The sequence below is a fragment of the Chelonoidis abingdonii genome, chromosome 11 (assembly GCF_003597395.2).
Source record: "Chelonoidis abingdonii isolate Lonesome George chromosome 11, CheloAbing_2.0, whole genome shotgun sequence".
Taxonomy (NCBI): Eukaryota; Metazoa; Chordata; order Testudines; family Testudinidae; genus Chelonoidis; species Chelonoidis abingdonii.
In genome coordinates, this window is record NC_133779.1 from 55198775 (window position 1) to 55223852 (window position 25078).

The following is a 25078-nucleotide window of genomic DNA, read 5'->3' on the forward strand; positions in this document are numbered from 1 at the left end:
GCACTGCAAACCTGAGCACAACATCCAGAGACCACAGTGACAGGCTCTTAGAAGAGCCTCCTCAGGCAGAAGGCCCCTGAGGGGAGGGGTGGAGAGGAGAGGGACAGCCCCTTTTGGATGATGGGGCAGACACATACCCAGCAGAGACCAACTGGAAAAAAACACAGCCTCTTTCCAGCGCCTGGGGCCACATTTAGCATCAAGGCACTGCCCCCCAGCCGCATCTCCACCATATTACCCTGCCTCATAGGCTTTGGCCACTGGGCTAGTGGGGGTCAGGTAAATGGTTCAACCTCAGGAAAGGAGACAAAGGCCATGGAACCATAAAATGGCAGCACCTGCCTGGGAGCCGCACAGCCTTAGCGAAGGGCCAGGGTGGGCAGGGGAAATGTTTAGCAGGCTGAAGTGGGGGGTCACAGAGACGAGCTAGATGGGCTCTGGCTGAGGGGATCACAGCTCAGAAGCGGGCAATGAGGACTGAAGCCCCCCACACACACCTCCAAGCCAGAAGAACGGGTCACAGGCCATGATTACAAGGCAGTAAGCTCAGCCCAATGAGATGCTCCTGTATGTGATGGAGATTCAGGATTGGCGAACACATAGGCTGAGTCCAACACAGCAGCTCCAGTTTGTTGGATCATTCTAGGGCCATTCTGCAGCTATGCAAGCAAACATAAGGTTAATCAGACCCCAGGCTCCAGTGCTTAAGACAGTTTCCAGCAGGGTCAGGAAGAAATCCTTTACTCCATGGGTCAGTTTGTAATGCTTATTATGTTTAACCACCAGGGGCAAGAGGTCACAGCGGCATTCTACACAGCTGCAGACCGATAAGTTCAGGCAGGCTGCAGCCTCCAGAGAGAAAAGCAGACCATAAGGAACTCCTTTTTCAAAGTGATACCAGATCCTCAACATGGAAGCTATGGAAGACATCACTCAAGATTCAGCAAATTCAAGGAAACGGCAGATGTACAAGACGTATGTGGATTGCAGCTTGGATCAACCTGAAAGAAAATCAAGTTTATCTGCTAAGTTTTCTCCAACCATCCAAGGAAGACAGACTATCCTTGGGGGACAATGATTCACAAGAACATTCTGCAAGGGACAAGTGGACAACAGGACAGCGTGAGGCCTCCCTGGAGCTAAGACACAAGATGCTATTCAAGGACTGGATAGGTTTCTGACATTGACGGGCAAGGATCATTGATGCTGAAGTACTACGACATTGCATCATGGGATATCTTGCAGGTAACAGATGACTTCAGGGAACCTGGAAACATGCTGAAGATGACTGTCCCTCAAGCAAAAGAAAGCTGAAGACAGAAGATTCTGGAAGTAAACCACTGGCTAGGTAAGTGGTATAGGATGGAGGATTTTGGTTTTGTGGAACACTGGTTCACCTCTGTGAGGAGAGAGGGTTGTACAGTTTGGATAGCTTCCACCTCAGTGGAAGGGGAATCAACCTTCCTGGGGACAGGCTGGCTATAGTGATCCAGAGATGGTTAAACTAATAGGCAAAAGGGGAGGATGTAAAAGAGGGAAGGTATGAGCACTCAGCACAAAATCAGGATGTTGAGCACAAAATTAATCAAGGACCAAAGAACAAGAAGAGATTCTTGAATTGCCTATTTACCAATTCTTGAATTGCCTATAGCCTAGGTAACAAACAACAGGAATTGGGATTGCTCATTTATGAGCATAAATTTGATCTAGTTGGTATTATTGAAACCTGGCAGGATAATTCGCACAATTGAAATGTTAAAAATCAATGGTTATAAGCTATTTAGGAAGGATTGAGTGGGCAAAAGGAGAGGGGGACTGGCACTCTATTTTAAATTGACATTACCTTTTTGAGTCACTGACAATTCAGAAAAAAACTATCCTGAATGCTTATGGATCAATGTCCTGACAGATAAAGCACAAGAAGCTGGTGTCTACTACAGACCACCAAATCACAACAGGGAACAGGATGACTGCCTCCTTAAGTGCCTATCCCTAATGTGTAGGGGGAAAAAAAGATTGTGTGATCATGGGGAAGTTCCATTTGAGTGATGTATGCCAGAGGTCTCATGCTGCCAGGACTAAAACATTCTTTGATGACAATTTCCTAACTCAAAAAGTGTTGCAGCCATCATGGGGGAATTCATTACACATTGTCCTAACAGATTAAGGGCATAGGCAGCACGTGACTCTTGCCCAAAGCCCCCTGGAAATGGATGTGGGGGCCCACTGGTGCCCCGACTGTGGCCCCAACCTCCATTCCACCCCAAGACCTCACCCCCACTCAGCATTCTCCCTCAAAGTGCCCCCCGCCTGCTCCTCTCTGCCCCCTCCCCTGAGGCAGAGAGAAAAGAGTGGTAGGTGGAGGGGGGGCCATCTTGGAGGAAGAGGTGGAGCAGGGTCGGGAAGAGGCACAGCATGGGCAGAACCACAGGGGAAGAAGCCGAGCAGGGGCAAAGGGCGCCTTGGGGGAGGGGAGAGGGCCATGCCATGGGCACCGATGCCCCCTGACACTTCTCAGGAACTTCCGGTGGCAGTGCTCCAAAGGCAGTGGGCCAGTGCGTCTCCAAAGGCTAGTGCACCACATTCAGCATCTCTTGTCCTGTTTGGGGAGGCTCAGCCTCCCTGAGCCTCTTATACTCACTGCCCATGATAAAGAGGAAGTGATCACAGAACTAAAAATTAATGGTAGCTTAGGTACAAGTGATCATGACTTGATCACACTTATAACATGCAAGTAAAATGAAATCCGGAGACGTAATACACCACTACCTCGATATAACGCCACCCAATATAACATGAATTTGGATATAACATGGTAAAGTAGTGCTCCGGGGGGGCAGGGCTGCGCACTCCAGTGGCTCAAAGCAAGTTCAATATAACACAGTTTCGCCTATAATGTGGTAAGATTTTTTGGCTCCCAAGGACAGCATTATCTGAGGTAGAGGTGTATTTTGGTGTTTTAATAGGGCCAATTTCTCAAAGCTGAAAACAATTGAGCCAAATCAGCTAGAAGGAAGAATTTAGCGAGAAAAATTAGGAATCCCTTAAGAACACTGTACTAGATGTCCCCAAAGAAGGAGTTTTTAAAATATATTGGGAACAAAAAGAATCCTGACAATGGTAATGGTCTATTGCTAGATGGAAATAGTAGAACTATCAATAATTACATAGAAAAGGCAGATGTGTTCAATAAATATTTCTGTTCTGCATTTTTTTGCAAAACAGATAATATTGTCTCATCAGATGGTGACAACACTCTTCCCATCCCACTGGTATCTCTGGAGGATATAAATGAGAAGCTATTAAAATCAGATATTTTTTAATCAGTAGGTCCAGATAATTTGAACCAAAGAGTTTTTAAGAGCTGGCTGAGGAACTCACTAGACAGTTCATGTTAATTTTCATTCAGGTTTTGAGTATTGAGGAAGTTCCAGAAGACTAGAAGAAAGCTAATGTTTTGCCAGTTTTAGAAGAGCATAAACTGGATGACTCAGGTAATTATAGGCCTATCAGTCTGACGTTGATCCCAGGCAAGATAATGGAACAGTTGATATGAACTGGGTTAACAAAGAATTAAAGGAGGGTAATTAATTAATGCAAATAGAAAACAAATCCTAACTAACTTGATTTTTTTGATGAGATTACAAGTTTGGCTGATAAAGGTAATATTGTTGACAAAGTATACTTAGACTTCTGTAAGAAGTTTGACTTGGTACAGCACGGACACTTTGATTACAAAATTAGAACAATATAAAATTAACATAGCACACACTAAATGGATTAAAAACCGGTTAAGCGATCAGTCTCAAAATGGAATTGTGGGTATCAAGCAGTATGTTTCCAGTGGGGTCCTGTGGGGATCGGTTCTTGGCCCTACACTAACTAACATCTAGATCAGTGGTCTGAAAAAAAACAAAATCACTGATAAAGTTTGCAGGTGACACAAAGTGAGGGAGTGGTGAATAATGAAGAGGACAGTCACTGACACAGAGCATGCTGGACTGCTTGGTAACAGGGCGCAAGCAAACAATGTGTATTTTAATACAGCTAAATGTAAGTGTATACACCTAAGAAGGCCGTACTTACACAAAGAGGGCAACTCTACCCTGGGAAGCAGTGACTCTGGAAAAGATCTGGAGTCATGGTTGATAATCAGCTGAACATGAGATCCCAGTTTGATGCTCTGGCCAAAAGGGTTAATGTGATTCTGGGATGAGTAAACAGGGGAATCTCAAGTAGATGTTTTACCTCTGCATCTGACACTGGTGTGTCCAGTTCTGGAGCCCAGAATTCACGAAGGCTGTTAATAAATTGGAGATGGTTCAGAGAAGAGCCATGAGAATGATTAAAGGATTAGAAAATATGCCTAATAGTGAGAGACTCAAGCAGTTCAGCCTATTTAGCTAAACAAAGAGAAGGTGAAGGGGTGACTTGATTACAGTCTATGAATACCTACAGCGGGAATAAATATTTAACAGTGGACTTTTCAATCTAGCAGGGAAAGTTATAACACAATCCAATGGTTGGGAGTTGAAGCTAGACATATTCAGACTGGAAATACTTTTTTAACTATGAGAGCAGTTAACCATTGGAACAATTTACCCCAGTTCATGGTGGATTGACTCTAATTGGGACAGGATTGGGTGCTAGCCACTCTAGAGGCCTACTCTACCGGCAAGCTGCCCTGTGGTATTTGGTCACTCTAGGTGTATGCGCACACACCCCCAGCCGAGTCCCTCTAGTTTAGGATTGGGTTATTTACTGTAAATATGTTTACATGTTTCCATTATTTCCAAAGAAGGCCACTGCGCTGAGACCATGAAGGCTGCAGAGTTGACACTGAAGTGTCAGGAATTGCCCAAGGTAAGATTGCACATGACCCCTTAACTCTGCCCTCCCTCCCACACACAATTAGGATACAGCCTCTGACTACACCATTGCACAGTATCTCAGGTCATACAACAGACTAGCAGATCATTTTATTCTCCTTAAACCCATAAATGGAGCTGCTTGTCACATCCATCAGCAAAAGGATCCAGTTTATCTTTATTGACACAGGCTTTTTTCTATGGCAAGTTCTCTTCTCTCTACAGATTGGATTTTAATAATTCAGGCAACAACCCTGGACTATACAGCTACTGTTGAACCCACAGCACAGCTTTCATGAATTGCAAGTCTGCGGTGAGGCAGTTAACTTAGCTGGAAATGGGAGTCTTGGAATTCAATTAGCTTTGGATCAGGCCCTTTTGAGCAGTTAAGCAAACAAACCAACCTGCTGTACAAGCTTGGTTGACCTGTGGTTTCCCAACACTTAGTGCCATGGGCACAGGGGTACAAACTCCCTTCTCTTCAGCAGGCCTTGTTCTCTGGTTCAACCCCAGGCGGTTTGCTCCAGAACCAGAAGACTAGGAAGGCTATAGTACCATTCACTCTCCTGCTCAGATGCCCCATTCTTGTTCACCCCCACACCCTCTCACATAGAAACTCTCCCCTTTGGCATAGCCTCCAATTGAAGCAGTTCAGCCCCAAACACAAAGTTTTCTGGAGGCGGCAGGTTTGAGTGAAGACCATTTGCAGCTCCAGGCCTGGTCGCTGGTTGTGCTCAGCCTCTCAGCCCAGCCCCTCCCCATATTTTATCTCTGGTAAAAAATCTTTCCCTCCCTCCATCCTGTTGCTTCCCCCTTCACTCGCCTTGCTCCTTACCTCCCAGGACAGACTGAGGCTAGTGATGTTGGCAGCAGCGGGACTGGAACAATTTGTAGAGCAGGGGTGCTGAGAGCCACTGAACCAAACTAAACCCCATCTATGATGCAAACCACTTCAAGCCGGGGGTATGGCATCACCCCCAGTTCCAACACCTATAGTTGGCAGCTAGAAGAGCCAGAGCCAGGCCCAGGCCTCTCCCCTGGCTTTCATAGAGAGCCAGAGACCTTCTCTTCTCTGTCTTACAGACCAGGGAAGAGGAACTGCTGTGGGAGCAGAGATCCTTCTTCCTCACCCCACCTCATGGAGAGCAGCTGGGGATGGGTAGAGAAGTGTCCCATGAGGGGGTACAGCTGGGGGTGGTGAAACAGGAGCAGGCAGCACATGGAGCAGAAGGGAAAGCACAGACAGATGGAGGGTCAACTTGGGCAGTGGCAGATTATCCAGTGAGCCCATGTGTTACGGAGTCTGGGGGTTCCAGCCCTGCACCCCTCTTCCTGGGACCCACAGTGACTTTTATCCAGCCAGTAAAACAGAAGGTTTATTGGACAACAGGAACACAGGTTACAGCAGAGCTTGCAGGCACAGTCAGGACCCCTCCACTGAGTCCTTCTGGGGGTTCAGGGTGCTTGGATCCCAGCTAGGATACCCGAATTCGGCCACGCCCCAACAATCTGCCTTTCCTCGCGGCCAGTCCTTTTGCCCTTCCCCCAACCAGGCAGCTTCCTCCCCACTGCCGGGTCGTATTACACCTGACTACCTTCCCTTCACCTACAGACATCCCCTGCTTCCGCTTCCCACACAGACAGCCTATAATCACACAGGCCCAGAAAATGGGTCACCAGCAAACTCTACTGCGCGAGTGAAGCCCTCAGAGCCCTGGCCAAAGCCGTGGGCACCAGGGGAAAGTCAGCACCCGACGTCTAAGAGCAGGGAAGTCATGACAGAAAGGGCCCGGCGGGAGCCACTGCAGATCAGCTCTGCTGCCACCCTGGGACATGGAGGAGCTCTCGCTCCCACTGTGGCCTTGTCCAGGAACGGGTGGAAGCTTTCCGTCTGGGGCTTGGGGGGAGGTCACCAGAAAGACAAGCAGGGGGGGGACTGCGTGCAGGGTGAATGGGTAATGTGCGGCAAAATGGGCAGGCTCAGAGGAAAGGGGTAAAATAATAGCATAGGTGTGGGAAGGGCAGAGCATGGAGCGAGGCAATAGGAGGAGGGTGGACCAGCGCACTGGTCAGTGCTGAAGCTTCATAACTTCCATCAGATTTGAACCTTAGCGTTCATAACTGAGAAGCTAGCATGAACCTCTAAGCTTAATTACCAGCTTAGATCTGATATCGCTGCACCAGCAGTGATTTCCAGGGTTCCCTCTCTGGTCTCCCAAACCTTCCCTGGGGACAAGATCAGAAGCCTGAGTCTTACACAAAGGAAAAAACCCCCTCCCTTGTTCCTCTATTTCATCCCAGCTCCCCTCGCCGGTTATCGGGCGATATTGTAAAACTCCTGATGCAAAACAGAGACGGCAATTTACTCCCCTCCTTTTTCCCTGAGGCTATGCAAGTCAAACCTATCAAGCTAACACAAAGATTTCCCCTCCTTCTTCCTTAGCTTAACCAGAGAAAAACTCAAACAGGTTTAAAAGAAAGCTTTATATAAAAAAGAAGAAAAAAGACATCAAAAATTTCTTGTATCAAGGTGACAATAATACAGGATCAACTGCTTAAAGAAAAAAGATAACACGCTTATTCAAAAAGAGATAAATTAACATTCCAGAACTCACACATGTAAATACAAACAAACAACACAGCCATTGTTTTTCTACCTTTATACACAACTTTGACTGAAGTTAGAAGCTTGAAGAGAGAAGATCCCTCTCATAGAGCCGACGACCAGACAAATCGTCTGAGTGTGAAAAATCCGGTTTCCTGATTGGTCCTCTGGTCAGGTGTTTGGTTCCCTTTGTTAACCATTTACAGGTGAAAGAAACATTAACCTTTAGCTATCTATTTATGACAGAAGCCCACACAGTTGCACTGGCCCAGGCCCCTAGGAGACCTTAATCCACCTCTGAGGGTAGGGAATGGAGATGAGCTGCTGTGGAAGAGAGGGGCAGCTGTATGGCAAGAAGATGAACACAGGACCGTGCAGCCAGCCTGCGCTGAAGCATTCCTCTTTGCACGAGGGGCTGGGGCCAGGGAGCGGCTCTTGCTCGCAACAGCCCCAGGAAGGGGCCAGTTGCCTGCTGTGGCATGGTGATTCATAGTGGCATGGCCTCTAATGGTTTCAGCAGTTTCTTGTTATCAGTCACCAGGGCATTGGGGCAGTGACATTGGACTCCCGAGCATGGAGGTGAGGAGCAGGTACCAGCTGGTTCTAGGCAATCCCTATCATTCACTCCACAGCATGTGGGATGGATTTTGTGGGCAGAGCAGCAGCTGTATTTCATGTTCTCCCATTCGTGCTGTGTAGCACACGTCTAGTCAAGCCCCAGGAACTGTGACCCTGACTCCTAGCACAGACTGGACTGGTGCTGAGCACAGAGACCTGCCACATCTCTCCCCTGGCCACCTCCCAGGGAAGGGGCTCAGCTCTGGCTGTGCGGAGAATGGCTGCAGTCTGCATATGAAAGCCTTTTGGGGGTAGACAGGAGAGTGATGGGGAGACCTCAGGCAGGCAGGCAACCCTGGACCACTGCAGTGTTGGCTAGTTTTCTGGTTCAGTGATATTTAGATTGTGCACTGCCACCAATGATTGTTGCTTGGATTCCTTAATCAGCACTCACAGCTGGGAGGCAGGCAGCACAGGAGGGCGTGTGCCAGGCAATGGCAGGTGCCTATCCTTGTAAGGAGCAGGTGAAGGGCCAGACATGGTGATGGAAGTGCAGCATGGAGCAGGCTGGAATCAGCAGGGGCTGAGTCAGGATTCATCGATGGAGGGGATCCAGCCAGCAATGCAAAGGGCTGTGCCTCTGACCGACAGAGCAAGGGAGCGGGTTAGAGCATGGCCCCACACTCCTCAGCCTGGAATCACCCATCATACTCATGGCGGCCTTTTAAATGCAGCTTGTAGCCCTTGTTGGCCAGATTTCAAAACAGTTCAGCCTCCTGCAGCTCTGCTGAGGACAATGAAGGGTGGAATCCCTGTTGGTCTCACTGTGGGAGGGAAGGATTCCACGGGGGTTGCTAGATTCTGAACATTTCTGAAAGTCTGGTCTGGTGATTGTGAAGATAACCTGGAAAACATGAATTAAGTAACCAATCCAGTGGTGTCTGCCTGAGTCTGCAGGCAGCTGGACACAATAGTTCTGCAATAGATAAGAACTGTCCCATTCACCTCAACGGGATATTCATGCTCAAATTTAAATTGCCATCTTTGGCTGTTCCACTGTGATAGTGCCACACTGATCAGCCTGAGTACATCGCTCAATCTTTCACTGCTGATCATTTAAGCAGAAGCAGCCAGCTATTATGTTTATCTCACAATCTCAGACTGCCTTTCCAGTTGCCAAATTCCTCAATCACCCTTTCCATGTTGCCACCTCTGCTCCGCAGCTTCTTCCATGCCAGTTTGAACAATACTGTTATGGCTCCTTCAGTACAAACATCTTGGGTAGCTCGAAAGCAGAAGATAGGGGAACAGCACAAAGTAATGAAATTAATCTCAAGACCAGTGATACAGGGACCCATGCTGAACAGATCACTCATTTCAACTACAGAAAAGCAAAACTGATACACTAGGGTCACCCAGAACCTAGGACCTTGCTGTACTGGAACTCTAGAACCCAGAGCCTAGCTATGGATTTTCCAGCCTGCTACACTACAGTGCTCTAGAACCCAGGGCCTTGCCACATGATTTGGGCCCAGCTTTCACAAGCACTTGGGGCCTTGGATATAACTGGCGCTGGCACAAGAACGATTGCAGGTTGCTGAGATGTGATAACATCCTCTCCCCAAATGGAACCCACCTCCCCTGCACACATACCTGCACACTCAGCTGCTGGGCCCTTACCACAGGATGCTGCATTCCAGGAGTTTGATCAAGTTATCAGCTGCCTACTGCACTTAAGGAGAGCTGAGGGACTGGAACATGGCTGGTCCTTAGCACAACAGGCAGTTAATAGGAGCCCTGAGGCAGGCTGTGCTGGAAAGGAGTGAGCCCAGGAGAACCTGCTGAGGAGGATGGGCCATGGGGCAGTCTTTAACCTGTCTTGGCTGGTTGTTTCTTGACAAGGGTGCAATTAGAGCCCCCTCCCATATGTGCAGGTCCGAGCCCAACGCCCTATGATCATCGCAGACACACACTGTACTAGGGACTGGAAAGCAGCCCCCTCTCCAGCCCATAACAGGACTTGGGGAAAGGAGTACAGTTTTGGGCAATGGACTATACTTTCCCCCTCCCCTCCCCCTGGTGCTGCCCTTAACACTCCAGGGTCGGCTGTGCCCACGCATTCCTGAGGTGTGATATGGGCGAGCTCACTGGCAGCAAGCGGGGAGGAGCAGCCGCTCTGATGGCAGCAGCAGCTCCTGCCTGTGGCTCTGGCAGCCAGCCGCACAAACACAGGCTGTTGCTGGCTGTGCTTCCCAGTGGTGTTTACACTTTCACACAGAGGTGGCGGCCAATTAGCTCAGCAAAATGCAGCAGCTCAGTGCAAGGCAGAGCCACTGCCTGTGCATCCAGCACTGCGTCCTCACCCTACACAACCCCTGGCGTTTGTGGGGAGAGCATGTCCCCCCTGGCATAGCCCTGGGCTCTGGGGAAATTTCTGTCCCTCTCCCTGCACAACCCCCAAGGGAGGGGAAAGGAGGCTGGTCACAGTTCTCTCTGAAACTGCCTGTCTCAGGAATCTCAACCTCACCCTAGATTTCAACTGCCACAGAATCTTTTCAAGTCCCTCCAGGGCATGTATTTGCAGAGAGCAGAGTCCAGCCAGGAAGGGGTTGCACATCCCTGAAATGAGAGGGATTTGCAAGGAATGCTGATAGCAAGAGTTTGCGATACAGAATCCTGCTCATCAGCACCCCATGGCACATGGAGGCGAGGGACAGATGGTGCCAGCTCAGGAGTCAGCACTATTCCAAGCACATGTCACCAGGGCAGAGCCTAAAGCAGAGGCATTCACAGTGAGCCCTGGACCCGCTGGACAGTGTGAGGAGAGCCCCCTGCTAGACTCACGCAGAAGCATTCCAGATCGAGCTACATAAATACAAACCAAAGTATCTAGAGCATTGAGGCAGAGAGAGGGGTGGGGTTGAGGGGGTTCCAGCCAAGCTTGGGTCTGTAAGAAAAAGGTGCATGGTCCAGCCACTCCTGTGGTTCTGCTCTCCCACTGCAATTATTCAGCATCACTTGTATCCAGGGGGAAAAGTCAGGCTTGCGAATATCTAGGGGGAAGGAGTGCAAGCAGCAGAACAGGGTGCAGCTGTCCCTAGTATCTGTGCAGAGAGGGGATCCCAGGACAGGCAGTGGGGCACACAGGGCTCTCCTGCCTTTTCCATGTCCTGATCTCTGCATTTGATGGGCCACGTGACCAGCTAGCTTTGCACCCTGCTGGAGAGACTCTGCTACAGTCTCTGGGGACATTTCTGTGCAGAAATCACTGCCCACTCCGTGGGCCAGCAGCATGAACATATAGCAGACAATGAGCAGTGACACACCTACCAAACATGGCACCATGGACCAGGCTTTCAGACAGGGCCGGCGCTTCCATTAGGCAACCCTAGGTGGTTGCCTAGGACGCCAGGATTTGGGGGGCGGCATTTTATGCGCTCCCCACGGGGCGCACAGGAGCTTCCGGTTCTGCTCCCGTCGCGCTGCCGAAGAAGGACCTTCTGTCGACGTGCCACGGAAAACAGCAACAGGCAATTGAGCATCTCAACGACTGCCGCTGTCGTCTGCAGCATTTCAGTGGAGGGTCCTTCTTCGGCAGCACGATGGGAGCAGAGCCAGAAGGTCCCGCGTGCCCTGTGAGTAGCGCACAAAATGCCGCCCCCCAAATTCTGCCCAGGGCACCAGAAATTCTAGCGCCGCTCCTGCTTTCAGGTGCTCTGCACAGACATCTAAGCTAGCAGTGTCATTTTTGTGTGGGGTACAGAGCTCTTCTGAAAGACTGGCCCCACGTGCTCAGGGACATGGAACAGTTCTCATTTATCAGTGGATCACGAGACTGGACTGAGAAGCCCTTGTCCCACACCGATTTAGACCAGTAGAAACCTATTGAAACCCACAGCTCCTTCTGATTTACCTCAGCATATGTACGAGGAGAATCATGCCCACCCCTCTGCATTACTTGCACACTAACAATCGTACAAACACTGTGCACAACAAAAGGAATGTTTACACAGTAAGACAATAGGGTGCCCCTGCTGTCTGCAGCATTTCTGATTTCTTGCTTTGGCTGTTAAAAGTCTCTGGTAACATGCAGCCAGCTGGTGAGGTGGCATTGCTCTGAGAGGTTGCAGGTCTCCTCTCATAAGTTTGTGGCTTTTATGCGCTTGCCTTTTCCATTGATGCTTCTCGGCGTGGTGGTAATGACACGGCTCTGGGGTGTGAGGCCCAGAACAGCCTCTGGGCACTAGGATAGGGTCTGAGCCCCTCTGAAGGCTGTGGGATCTCTGCATGGTGATGCCATAGTTCCTACTTCAGGGCCAATCGCTGATGTGCTTGTTGCCAATGAAGCAGATGGTTTGGTTTGATATTCTCTGGTGCCTGGGGCCATCCTGCTCCAGTGAGGGTCTCAGTGTGGGGTCCTAGGGCTGCTCTTTGCTTTACAGGGATCTCTGTGTGTTCAGTGAAATTGTCATGTAGAACCTAGCAGCCAATGTCATTCAAAGGAAAAATGGAAAATAAGAGTCGTTTAATATTTTCTTGCAGCTCTCAAGGGAAAAATAATGAGAAACCCTAGAAATAAGAGCTGGAAACCCCTTGGAGCCCTCACCCTCTCCTCTGCCCAGGGCATGTTTCCTAGTGAATAGTCAAAGCTAAATCCTTTAGAAGTCCCATGAAAAGGGGCAGAAGCCCCATTACCTGGAGACTGTATCCTGCAGGCTCATTCAATTGGAGAGGGACAGCTCAATGGTTTGAGCATTGGCTTAATAAACCCAGGGTTGTGAGCTCAATCCTTGAGGGGCCACTTAGGGATCCAGGGTAAAATCAATACTTGGTCCTGCTAGTGAAGGCAGGGAGCTGGATTTGATGACCTTCCAGTTCTATGAGATAGGTATATCTCCTATACTATTTATTATATTATATTAATAGAGCATGAATCTTCAAAAGTCTGTTGACCTGGCACCAAACAGCCAAGTATCCTACTGGCTCCCAGGCAAGTGAGAGGAGAAGCAGTTTCAGAACCAAAAATAACTCTGGCCCTGGAGGGTCATTCCCAGTGAATCCCAGCCACTGGAGATGGATGTGGCTGGTTCCAATAATGAGAGTCACCATCTAATACCAGGAGTCACTCCTCTAAGTTTCTGATGCACTTACAGGAGAGGAAAGTGATCAGGAATAGTCAGCATGGATTCAACAAGGGCAAGTCATGCCTGACTAACCTAATTGCCTTTTATGAGGAGATAACTGGCTCTGTGGATGAGGGGAAAGCAGCGGATGTGTTATTCCTTGACTTTAGCAAACCTTTTGATCTCCCACAGTATTCTTGTCGGCAAGTTCAAGAAGTATGGGCTGGACGAACGGACTATAAGGTGGACAGAAAGCTGGCTAGATCATCCGGCTCAACAGGTAGTGATCAATGGCTCCATGTCTAGTTGGCAGCCAGTATCAAGCAGAGTACCCCAAGGGTCGGTCCTGGGGCCAGTTTTGTTCAATATCTTCATTAACGACCTGGAGGATGGTTTGGACTGCACTCAGCAAGTTTGCAGATGGCAATAAACTGGGAGGAGTGGTAGATATGCTGGAGGGTAGGGATAGAATGCAGAGGGACCTGGACAAATTAGAGGATTGGGCCAAAAGAAACCTAATGAAGTTCAACAAGGTCAAGTGCAGAGTCCTGCACTTAGGATGGAAGAATCCCATTCACTGTTACAGACTAGGAAGCAGTTCTGCAGAAAAGGACCTAGGGGTTACAGTGGACGAGAAAGTGGATGAATCAACAGTATGCCCTTGTTGCCAAGAAGGCGAATAGCATTTTGGGCTGCATAAGTAGGGGCATTGGCAGCAGATTGAGGGACATGGTCGTTCCCCTCTATTCGACATTGGTGAGGCCTCATCTGGAGTACTGTGTCCAGTTTTGGGCTCCACACTACAAGAAGGATGTGGAAAAATTGGAATAAGTCCAGCGGACGGCATCAAAAATGATTAGGGGGCTGAAGCACACAAATTATGAGGAAAGGCTGAGGCAGTGGTCCCCAATCTTTTTGTGGCCAGTAGCACATTCATGTTTTCAGAAGAGTGTGGCAGGCGCCAACAATTTTTCAAGGCTTATTTTGTATTTGTACGTTAAATAATACGAAAAACATATTTAATATAATATATGAATCCAGAGAGAAGCCGGAGAGAAGCTGCAAGGACGGAGAACATCAGCGCCCGCAACCTGCAACCCCGGAGTTCTCTGTCCCGGGCAGGCGCGGGGCAGCAGCTTTTCTCTGGCTTAAGCCACGGCCCCGCACCTGCCAGGGACCGTGAACACTGGCGCCCACAGCCTGCAGCTCTGAAGTTCTCCCTGGCAGGCGCGGGGCCGCAGTTTCTCTCTCACAAATGCACAGGCACCACGTTGGAACCACTGGGCTGAGGGAACTGGGATTGTTTAGTCTGTAAAAGAAAAGAATGAGGGGGGATTTGACAGCTGCTTTCAACTACCTGAAAGGGGGTTCCAAAGAGGATGGATCTAGACTGTTCTCAGTGGTGGCAGATGACAGAACAAGGAGTAATGGTCTCAAGTTGCAGTGGGAGTGGTTTAGGTTGGATATTAGGAAAAACTTTTTCACCAGGAGGGTGGTGAAGCACTGGAATGGGTTACCTAGGAAGGAGATTCCACCGCCACCCTTAGAGGTTTTTAATGTCAGGCTTGACAAAGCCCTGGCCGGGATGATTTAGTTGGAGATTGGTCCTGGTTTGAGCAGGGGGTTGGACTAGATGACCTCCTGAGGTGCCTTCCAACCCTGAGATTCTAGGATTTTATGATCTAGCAGGTGTGGTGAAATCAGGTTAACCTGAAGGACAGTTCTCTCCAGCCACTCTGAGCGGTGCCCTGAACCATTCGATCCTGTGCATGGAGCAGTCCCTGTCAGAGTGGAGGGTCAGAGCCCAGCATGGAGCACTACAGTGTGACTCGGAGGACTGCAAACAGTATGCAAAGCTGCCAAGTTTAGGAGAGGTAAAGTGCAGAGTCCACCAGGGACAGCTCTAAGCAAATATTCATTACTGCCCTTATAGAGACACAATGTGGGGGAGGGAATATCTGGACAAACTTCTGTTGAGGAGAGAGACAAGCTTCTGAGCAACACAGAGCTCTTTTTCACGTGGTCTTTACTGTGCTTGGTGTTCAGCTACTTTGCTGAAATACCAGAAAACGGACAAGTTCCTAAGGCCAGGCTAATGCCAAAGATGGGTGACAGATCACCACAGTTTGGGTGCTGTGAGCACAGCTCCATTAGCAGCTGAATGCGCAAATACCCTTTTATATGACTAGACAGGGGCCTTACATCTCAGTTGCTAGCAGTTTCTACCCATCTGTCTCAGGACTTGGCAAGGCAGCAGTATACAGATTTACAGACTCTGCTACCAGAAGGCAGGGCCGCCCGGGGTGGGGGCAAGTGAGACAATTTGCCCTGTGCCCCATAGGGGCCCCATGAGCCCTGGCCCAGCAGCGGTCCGGGTCTTCGGAGGCGGTTCAGTCGCTTCGGGTCTTCTGCGGCATTTTAGCGGTGGGGGGGGCCTTCAGTGCTGCCGAAGATGTGGAGAAACTGAAGGGCCCCCCACTGCCAAAATGCCGCTGAAGACCCAGACCGCCGCCAGGTGAGTACAAGTGCTACAGCTCCCCTGCTTTGCCCCAGGCCCCCTGAATCCTCTGGGCAGCCCTGCCAGAAGGACTACTAGTGCCATTTCTTTAACAAGAAACTTCCGCTTAGAAAGTGATGGCTATAATAAGAGAGTTGGGAAGAACTTAAAGCTGTCAGGAGCGTGTGTCATGGAGTGGCCCTACACGGAAGTCGGAAAGAGTGCGCTTTCCTGTGAAAGGAGCTCTCTCCAGGGGTACGACTGGCCTAGGGGAGATGGAAATGAGTCCATGGTGCATGGGAATCCCACAGCACTATTGTTCTGAAGATGATCAGGTTTTTAGTTTGCACCCAGCTTTTACCCTCAAAAACCAGCATAAGGGACAAGAAGGACTCGGCATGCAGACATGAAAACGCAAGGAGAGTAGGAGCAACAGCAAATTCCATTTCAAGAGTTAAGGCCCAAGACTGTCAATAAGAGTTTTGTCACTGACAACGAAGGGGACAGGTCCATCCCATGAATGTTCAGCAAGCAGACAGCTGGCATGAGAGACCAAAGCATTCATGGTGTCACATGTCCTGACCCCTGGGTATATACTCAGACAGCTAGCCCAAGCCACTACCCCTGCTGTCATGACATTGCTATTTTTTGGCACTAGTTCAAGGAGAGCTAGCAAGTATACATCTACCTGAGCAGGAAATCACACCTCCCAGCTGCTGCGTAGATGTATGCAGAGTGGCACCACTGCCATTTCAAACCAATTCCATTAAGCTGGTGCCCAGCCTCATCAGCAAGGGCGCTCTCAATTTAATTTAAACCTGGCTTCTAGCAGCTCCTTAGCGAGTTAAGCTAAATGGATAAGCCCAGGTTAAATGGAATGAATAATGTCCACATAGGCATGGCATCAATTTAATTAACTGGTTTGGAAAGCAACCTCATCAGCAGAGTGAAAGGGTGTTGGCTGGAGAAGGATCCATCACACTGCAAGGGGACACTGCCCAAAGAGAGGAGCAAGGGGAGGATGGGGAGGCATTGACACCTGGGTGGGCAGCAGCCAGAGTTCACGCCTCTCCCTAGTGAGTACTACTGTCCAGCCTCTCACTTTGACCTCTGTTTCTACTATACACCAGGGCCACGTGCAGTTGGGTTGTGCCCATTTGCTGGTCATGCTGGAGAAGCAAGGAGGATTTCAGGAAACACAGCTCAGAAGTTCACGGGGTGGCTAAAGAGTCACAGCCATGACGCCTCTTATTGAACTGGACAGATGCTGACTTTCTGCTCCAGGACCCAGCTGTTGCCCCCTCTCCTCAAGCAAGTCTTTGGCCATTTGTAATAATTTGCAAATCCCTGCAAAGAGGACTCTGAGGGCCCAGAAAAGGTGCTGTGCAGTGAGCAGTTCACAGACTGAGTTGCCACAAGCAACTTTGCCTTCATGTTTTACAATTGCAGCACAAGACACGGTAGTAACAGAATAATGCAGCCACTGAGAACGCCACCATGCCACAGCAAATGCCATTGTGCTGCTGCCACAGAGGCCACCGCCACGCTGCTGCAGAAGCAAGATGCCTGCCATCCCACTGAGCTTCCAGAGTTCAGGCCACTGCACTAAGAATAGTCTTCTTTATGTATTCAGTCACCCTTCTGTCATGAAAAGCAGCTGCTCAGTACATACTACCCAACCTGATCTCAGACAAGGAGTGAGCTGGTATGGCTGGTTTTATATACAGGTCCCAGTGCCCCTCATCTGGGGGGCCATGTTGCTGATAGAGCTACATTGTGTGCCTCAGCCTCCCCATCCCTTGTTACTCTATTGTTATTTTTATCACCATAGTACATAGGAACCAGGAGCCCAGGTGCAAGGTGCTGTACGAAAACAGAACGGAAAGGTCTCTATGTTTGGTTCCTCTCCCTCGTTACCTGTCATCTCAAACTACACTGCATGCCGTTCAGGACAAACAGTGCCTGTATCTCCTTACACGTTTGTGCAGCATCAGGCACCCACGGGCCCCCAATCCTAACCGGGGCTTCTGGGGATTCCTAAAATATTAATAAAAAGTTGATAATGGAGTGGCGGCAGAAGCTGAGGCGAGTGCCCAGAGCTCTCTGAAACATGGGATGGGGAGACACAGCAGAAGGAGGGGCAGGACAGAGGGGAGCAGAGAGATGGTTCTGCATTTCAAACACAGGGATGGTCATGTTGGAATAGAGCCCATCCCGGTGAGGGTGAGTCATGTCCACCTTTGGCCTCTTGCCAGTTTGGGTCTTCCTGGGGAACAACTGAGATGTGCAGAGGATCACCAGAAAGCGAGCCCTACACCCCAATGTCATTGTGTGACTCCCTCACAACCTCACTAGGACTCTGTCCGTTTGTGGACTCCAAGATCAGGGCACAGAAATTAGAGAATTGGTTCCTTTCTCAAGCCCTCATGTCAGAGAAGCTCTCTCCACTCCGGTGTGTATGCAGGAGGAGGGGGGCCATGGACAGTTATCTTTGCAATGGATGCACTTCTTTCAGCAGGAGATGTGAGTGAGATCCACTGAGCTAAGACGGCCCTGGACAGAGAGGAAGGTTCTGTGGGGAAGGGAGAAGCAGCATTGCTTTGGAGAAGGAGGCTGTCTGAAGAAGAGAGGAGACTGTAGCTGGTGACCAGGAATTGCTCAGAGATGTAGAAAGAGCCCTGGCCAGTGGTGGAGCTAAGGACAGTCTGCCTTCATCTTGGTGGAGAGTGATAAAATGAGGGCAGACACACGTTTCACTTGGGCCAGTGTGGCGCATGGGCACCAGGGCTGAGGGACAAGAAGGGAGTTGCCTTTCCCATGCACTCTGTGTCTAGACAGCAGCACAGCATTCTCTCTCCTCACACCTCCTGACTGGAAGGATACTGGAAAGGCACAAGGGCCTGGCAGGGACTCATTAGTCGTTGCTGGCTATTGCAGTTCCCCAGCTTGTCTCGGTTCTTCCTCTGGCTCATTGCAGACGTGCCCTCCACATTCCCCAGCACATGCCCAGCATAGCATTCCCAAACCTGAGGATAGTCAGAGTAGAAGCAAAGTTTCATCCCTGCCTTTGCAGCACCAGCACTTCCCCTCACTGTCTAAGTACGTGGCTGGGAGACTCTGTGTACCCTGATCTCTGTTATTGTTTTCAATCCAGTGTGTCTCATTGATCCTAATGCCTTTCGCTAGATAGCTGAGTTGTCGGTTTCAGCAATCCTGGTTCGCAGCTTGCTCTGCCTGCCATTTAGGAGACAGCTTCCCTATTCTGTTGCACTTGTTATTCTCAGAGTCTAATAATGTAAAAAAGCAACTACAGCTGCATTTCCTCTTGGCTAGGCTTCCTGCAACAAAGGTCCATTTCCCCTCAGGGAGCCAATCTGAAACTATCAGAGTGGTTTTAATTTTGTTTCAAGAGAGTCACAAAGGTTGCACTTCACTTTCCTCCTTTCTCATACCTGTGGAATTAGTTCACCAGGGCTGCCACAACTTCCCCAGCCAACTTCCCCCATGTGACATGGGACTGAAACAAAGTTTGTAGCATATGCTAAACCTTAATGATAGCTGTGAAGTCAGTAGTTGCTTTAGCACAAGTATGTGGATGTGCCTTTACCCAAGCCTAAGTAGTATTTACAAAAGGCACAATGTGCATCCTAATGCCACTGCAACTGTTTCTCCAGCTCGAGGACAAGGAGCTCACAGTCTGGCAAGGAGGGACTAAGAAATGACTATGGGGCTGAGGAACCCCCACCCCTGTGAGAGTTGCTGCACAGCCTCACTATGGTACAAATGTGTCCTATTGAAGACAATAGCTATTGCAAGGATCTTGTGGTTATTTGCATAGGACACTTACAGTGCATCAGGTCCATCAGTACCTGCTGGCGAAAACCACACAGATAGACCATGAACTGAACCAGCAGATGGTGGCAAACTCATCTGATCAGAGTATTACTGAGCATGCCACTACAGATTTCCTTAGATAGGGCTCAAGGGCTTATATTAACATTAATGTACACAATCTCCCAGTGAGACAAGTCATTATTATTATTATCTTGGTTTCAGAGGTGGCGAAATTAAAAGACAGAGAGGCTGCTGACTAGACCAAGGTCACTCAATACACCTGTGGCACAGCCAATGGAGCCCATAGCTCCTGACTCCCAGACCTGCGCTCTAACCATTAGTCACTGCTCCCTCCCAGAAGCACTAATACCCATTTCAGCATCCTGTGAGGGGATGGTCTCATTCACTGGGTGTTAGTTGGAAACACATGGAACTCACCAAAGACAGGGAGATCTCCCATCACAGTGCTTCTGCTCAGCATGAAGTGCTCTCCTAGGGGAAGCCTGGGAATTCACATGAGGGTCAGGTACTTGGTGAATCCACCTGTCTCTAGCTCAATGGACCTTAGGGATGTTAGATGGGGTGGAATCTGAGTTACTACAGAGAATTCTTTCCTAGATGCTGGCTGGTGAGACTTGCCCACATGCTCAGGGTTTATCTGATCACCATATCTGGGGTCGGGAAGGAATTTTCCTCTAGGGAAGACTGGCAGAGGCCCTGGAGGTTTTTCACCTTCCTCTGTAGCATGGGGCACAGGTCACTTGCTGGAGGATTCTCTACACTTTGAGGTCTTTAAACCACGATTTGAGGAATTCGGTAACTCAGACATAGGTTAGGGGTTTGTTCCAGGAGTGGGTGGGTGAGATTCTGTGGCCTGCATTGTGCAGGAGGTCAGACTAGATGACCATAATGGTCCCTTCTAACCTTAAGTCTATGAATCTATGAAAAACTAGGAGAGGGTAGGAGGAAGGGCATGGGGGATAACATTTTCTACTGTGCTGAGAAAGGAAGGATGGTTGGGGAACTAGGCTAGGACTTGGGAGATCCCATTTCAAGTCCCTGCTATGCCACAGACTGCCTGTGACACCTTGGGCCAGTCACTTAGCCTCTTTGACCATCAGTTCCCCATCTGTACAATGGGGATAACAGAACTCAGAGCTACTAAAGATTGTGAGGTGCTACAGTAATAGTTGATATATAAGTACCTTCGGTAGATGGTCCCCAGAAGACCAGGGCCTGGAGCTTTAGTGTTCAGAGGGTTTCCCCATGTAGCTAGTGTACACTATTTTCAAATAAATAAAAGGTTTTGCTCCTGAACTAACACCTCCCCTTTTACTGGTGGGGTTCTTATAGGCACAGAATCATCATCTTCCCAACCTCACACACTTCCAGCCCAAAGACACCAAAATTTGCACAGCACATCAGCTGTCCAAGTGCACACAAAGCTACTATGACGTACCAAGACTTTTCCCAGAGTCCATCAGTTCTGCTCCCTTGGCAACAGAATCCATTGTGGAACCCCACCTCCTGTCTCATTACAATGTTCGAGGTGCTGTGGGATACAATGTAGTTACCTCCCCAGGGGAGGAAACAGGTGGGGAACTTTATACTTGCAGCACCTTACCTCTCCCCTCTGAGGCGGTACCACGTTCCTCAGTAACGCTGCCAGAAGGGCTCTACTGGTGAGAGAGCTGTGCCAGGGACACATTCAGAGGTTGAGGGGTGCATGGGAGGAGGGTTTTAGGACAATCAGTGGTGAAGGATATTTTCCTGAGCTCACATGTCATTGACTGGTGAACAGCATGACACTACAGAATGTCTTCCTGAGGCGGCACTATTTCTCAGCCAATGTTTTTCTGAATTCAGAGTGGGAGTAGACAGTGTTCCAGGACAGCACTCACAGATTTTTTGGTTTTATGTTTTTCAGCCAGCAAAGGGCCAGAGAACAAAGGAAACATTGACACTTCTTACCGTTCTTCCTGGGGGAAGCTTGACATGTCATTTTCTGTGCTGTACTCTGCCTGGGGGCTACATGGAGAACTTCAACCCATCACTCTCAACCAATACCACGTGCATTTTTGTGAGCACTTGAGATTCAGTCAAAAGTGTGTCATGCACATTGACACCCAGTCAATTCACTGAACATAATCAGGCTTAAAAAACAAACACTGAGGGTGATTAGCCATTAGGACACTTTAAAAACAAAACGAAAATCTCAGCCCTTGGTAAAGATCTACTCTAGGAATTATTTTGGGAATGTTCTGTGGCCTTTGCTATATAGGAGGTCAGACTAGATGATCACAAGTATCAGAGGAATAGCAGTATATTACACCTGCACATCCACCAATGTAATATACGCCATCATATGCCAGCAATGCCCCTCTGCTATGTACATCAGCCAAACTGGACAGTCTCCATGGAAAAGGATAAATGGACACAAATCAGATATTAGGAATGGCAATATACAAAAACCTGTAGGAGAGCACTTCAACCTCCCTGGCCACACTATAGCAGACCTTAAGGTGGCCATCCTGCAGCACAAAAACTTCAGGACCAGACTTCAAAGAGAAACTGCTGAGCTTCAATTCATCTGCAAATTTGACACCATCAGCTCAGGGTTGAACAAAGACTGTGAATGGCTTGGCAACTACAAAACCAGTTTCTCCTCCCTTGGTTTTCACACCTCAACTGCTAGAACAGGGCCTCATCCTCCCTGATTGAACTACCCTCCTTATCTCTAGCTTGCTTGCTAGCATATATATACCTGCCCCTGGAAATTTCCACTACATTCATCTGACGAAGTGGGTATTCACCCACGAAAGCTCATGATCCAAAATGTCTGTTAGTCTACAAGGTGCCACAGGATTCTCTGCTGCTTTTTTAGATGATCACAATGATCTCTCTCGGCCTTGGAATCTATAGTATTCAGTGGCATTTAGCACAGCCTTTTTAACAAACAATCAAGAGTGACATAGTGCCAGCCATACCCAGGTGGCTCCTCTTTGGGACTTCATGATGCCAAAGGCATGACAGCCTCATGCGCATAAGAACATAAGGATAGCCATACTGGATCAGACCAAGGGTCCATCCAGCCCAGTATCCTATTGTCCAAAGGTGGCCAATGCCAAGTGCCCCAGAGGGAGTGAACCCAATGATCAAGTGATCTCTCTCCTGCCATCCATCTCCACTCTCTGACAAACAGAGGCTAAGGACATCATTCCTTACCCATCCTGGCTAATAACCATTAACGGACTTAACCTCCATGAATTTACCTAGTTCTCTTTTAAACCGTGTTATAGTCCTAGCCTTCACAACCTCCTCAGGCAAAGAGTTCCACAGGTTGACTGTGCACTGTGTGAAGAAGAACTTCCTTGTATTTGTTTTAAACCTGCTGCCCATTAATTTCATTTGGTGGCCCCTAGTTCTTATATTGGGAACAAGTAAATAACATTTCCTTATATTATAATCACCAAGACCACCACCAAGAATGCATGGAGAGTGCCTGCCTCTGGGACTTTTGAACAGGTGTGATCACATGACACCCTGCTTCCAGTAACAGACTTCTCCTCTAGTGTGGGGTGGGTAAGAGGACAGAAACTCTCCTGCTGTGAAGGACTAGCAGAGCTTCTCCCATAGTTCAACAGGAGAGCGGCTCCTGCTTTGGAATGCAATCACCTCCAGTTCATGCCTTCACCAGGACGTTTCCTGGTTTCAGTTTCTCATCCTTCCCACATGCTGCAATACTTCATCTAGCCTTTGGTTCCAGGCTATTTTAACCCAGTAAGCATTTTCAGTTTTACTTCCTGCACCATGAAATCAGGCAATGAGAGCAATGTAAGGAGAGCAGTCCCGCACCCCTCCATCATTAGCACCTGCAATGCACACTGAGGAAAAGCTCATTCAAGATTTAACTGGTGAAATACATGGCCACAGTTGCAGAGACAGTCTGAGAATCCTGCCTGCACTGAACATGGCATTTTTATATTCATTGGGGGCCAGCAGGGGGAATGGATGAATGGTCCTCTCATTAGCATGTGAGTACACACAATGCTCTTCTACTTCACACCTCTAATTCACCTCATGCTCTAATTCCACCACAAGTTGCTGGGCTAGATGCAGGAATTACTGGGAGAAATCTCCAGCCTCTGTTACATAGGAGGTTAGAGTAGATAATAAGAGTTCTTCCTGGTTCTGAAATCTGTGAAACCCTTGTCTCAGCACTGCTGATCCCTCACCAAGCCCCACCTCTGAATTACTTCCTGCTTCTGATGAGCCTCAGTACCTGTACAGCACCATGTAGATGCATATATAACACTTGAAAGACAAATATAAAGAGAAGGTGTCACTGACATGACATCAGTGATCTCGTGGTCATTTCAGGTCACAAGCCCCAAGCCTGGCTATTGAGGTTCAGCCAGCATTTCATTTTGCAGCAAAACAGTTACGAAAAGCAATGCATTGCCTTTACAAATCCTTATCAAAATTATGTTTGCTTTGTGGTACTTCATTAAAGGTTGTTTTGGCATGCAGCGCTCTGCCTATTGTTGTTCTACATAATAGGTAAACACCCTTTGTCTCAAGGGTTATGGGGCTACAGAGCTGCTCCATGCTTTCTGCGCAATAAACAATCTGTATACAGAGTGCCAGGGGGATTTGAGAGATACTTGAACAATATGACACTTACAAATATGAACAGGTTTCTCTGGGAGGAACTGGTGGAATTGGTCTGTCTTCTCCAAACCCTGCTGCAGCCTTCTGCTATCTTCTGAGCACTTTAAACCCTTCTAATTGCAGCACTGTATGTTCTAGCTTAATGGGAGAGGCAGATGGACTAACAAAGACACAAATGGAAAGCTGGCTAGGAAGGTAAATAGGCAGAGATGGGAAGACAGGCAGCAAGCCTGATAATGTTAAATAAATCTCTCTAAAGTGCTCCTGGAACTAAAAGCCAATCTCAGCCTCAACTCTAGCACTAAAGCCCTGCCTTGAAATGCAGCATGCCACAGCCCTGGCAGGACTGCGGTCACTTTTGGCACTTGGCTACCCTTAGCTGCAAGAGCACAGGCCTGCTGAGATGGTGACACGGCCAATCTGGGGTGCAGTCACTGAAGCCTCTGGCTCCCTACTCTGCACCCCAACCCCCCTCCCCCAGCATAGTCACCCAGTGGGAGCCATGGAGAGACACCTTGGGAAGACTCCTGATCCTCAGGGCAGGAGGGGCAGGGGTGCCAGCCTCTCTGGAACATTCCAGGGATGAGGAGATGTGGAGCCAGTCATACCTGTTTGCTGAAAAGGTGGCAAAGGGACAGCCTGGGAAGGGGGTGACCTTGATACCAGCTACCCCAGGCTAGAGGACCCCTCTGGAAGGGCCTCAGGGAGACCTGGGTTGGCCACTCCTGCTCCCCAGCCCAGAGCCGCGCGGCCAGCTCCGCTAGCTCCATCTCTCCAGGCAGGGGCCCTGCCCCTCCTTTACTCACCGCGCCCAGCTTGCGCCCTGCTGCGTCGCAGGCTGCAGAGCCGCTGGCGGGATGCACCGAAGCGCCGCCACACGGCTGTGCCAGGGGCCCCTCCCCAGGGGCGAAGGCCCGGCCGA

General features: G+C 49.1%; 1 protein-coding gene across 1 annotated transcript in view; it reads right to left on the reverse strand.

Moving 5' to 3' along the window:
* The window catches only part of CADM3 (cell adhesion molecule 3), a 121139-nt gene that overhangs the window by 95226 nt on the left and 835 nt on the right, over positions 1 to 25078 (reverse strand). The gene's annotated exons all lie outside the window — the stretch shown is intronic.